The 1,832-nt window shown below is 49.6% G+C and overlaps 1 pseudogene; it reads left to right on the top strand.

The window, feature by feature from the left end:
- LOC100602252 lies at positions 1 to 1,403 on the top strand (annotated as a pseudogene).
- The last annotated feature ends 429 nt before the right edge of the window (positions 1,404 to 1,832 follow it).

Genomic DNA, 1,832 nt, shown 5'->3' with positions numbered 1-1,832 from the left:
ATGTATTGGATAGTGCAGCTCTTAGCTACCAACAATGCCTTGCAGGGCACTGAGATCAAAGAGAATTTCAGCAGGATGAACAATGCCCACAAGAGCAGCAGTGATAACAGGAACATTAATCAAACGTCGATCCCCCAAATTCTGAGATCTAAAGATGCATGTCACTTTCACTGAGTCCTGTATTTCGATGTACCCTAAATTCTGTTTTTAGAAGTCTGCCTCTTCGGCCAGGGCAGCTCCGGACGAGCCCCCCAACAAAGACTCCCTGAGGCGGCGGTGGCACCTGCAAGGACCACTAGCAGCTGCGGGCTGAGGAGATGTCGGGACCAAGGCAGGGCCGCTGTATCCCACCAGAGGAAGGCTGAGTATCCTGGCGGGGGAGGAGCAGCCTCCCGTCCCACGCCTCCCGATGTCCCCAGGCCGCAAAATCCCCACCTCCAGTTCAGGGCAAGAAGAGTCCGAGACTCCTATGCCAACAACTGATAAAGATCCCAAAGAAGAAAAAGAGGAAGATGATTCTGCCCTCCCTCAGGAAGTTTACATTGCTGCATCCAGACCTAGCCGGGGATGGCGCAGTAGGAGCAGGACATGTGTTTCTCCTCATGGTGATACAGAGAACAGCTGAAGCTCTCGGTGCAAGACTCATCTGCAATCTCATTGCAGCTCATCTGCAAATCAGAACCAAATGCAGACCAACTCGATTATGATGTTGGAGAAGAGCATCAGTCTCCAGGTGGCATTAGCAAGGAGGAAGAAGAGACATTAATCAGTGAAGAGGAGATGCCATTCAAAGATGAACCAAGAGAAGAGACCTACAAACCCCTCTTAGAAAGGGAAACCCCAAAGCCACGCGAAAATCAGGGAAGGTGAAAGGAGAGGAGAAGAAGGAAATTAAAGTGGAAGTAGAGGTAGAGGTGAAAGAAGAGGAGAATGAAATTAGGGAGGATGAGGAACCTCCGAGGAAGAGAGGAAGAAGATGGAAAGATGGCAAAAGTCCACATTTACCCAGAAGGAGAAAAAAGCCTCCAACCCAATATGTCCGTTGTGAGATGGAAGGATGTGGAACTGTCCTTGCCCATCCTGGCTATTGACAGCACCACGTTAAATAGCATTTGTTGAAGAAAAAATGTGTATGTCTGCATCCCTCCTGTGGACAACTCTGTAGGCTCCAGAAGCAACTTCTATGACATGCCAAACATCATACAGATCAAAGGGATTCTATCTATGAATACTGTGCTCAGGCCTTCAAGAGTTCCCACAATCTGGTAGTGCACCGGATGATTCGCATTGGTGAGAAACCGTTATTACAATGTGAGATCTGTAAATTTACTTCTCGACAAAAGGCATCTCTTAGTTGGCACATAAAGAAGCATGAGGCCAGGTGTGGTGGCCCATGCCTGTAATCCCAGCACTTTGGGAGGTCAAGGTGGGTGGATCACCTGAGGTCAGAAGTTCGAGACCACCCTGGCCAACATGGTGAAACTCCATCTCTACTAAAAAACATAAAAATTAGCCGGACGTGGTGGTCCATACCTGTAGTCCCAGCTACCCGGGAGGCTGAGGTGGGAGACTTGCTCGAACCCATGAGGCAGACGTTCCAATGAGCCAGGATCCTGCCACTGCCCTCCAGCCTGGGCGACAGAGTGAGACTGTGTCTCAAAAAGATAAATAATTAAGGCCGGGCACCCACAGTGGCTCATGCCTGTAATCCCAGCACTTTGAGAGGCCGAGGTGGATGGATCACGAGGTCAGGAAATCAAGGCCGTCCTGGCTAACATGGTGAAACCCCGTCTCTACTAAAAATACAAAAAATTAGCCAGGCGTGGTGGTGG

The sequence above is a fragment of the Nomascus leucogenys genome, chromosome 20 (genome assembly GCF_006542625.1).
Source record: "Nomascus leucogenys isolate Asia chromosome 20, Asia_NLE_v1, whole genome shotgun sequence".
In the NCBI taxonomy this organism is placed as follows: domain Eukaryota; kingdom Metazoa; phylum Chordata; class Mammalia; order Primates; family Hylobatidae; genus Nomascus; species Nomascus leucogenys.
Note: the sequence above shows the minus strand (reverse complement) of the source record. Positions and strands in the feature narration are given on the sequence as shown.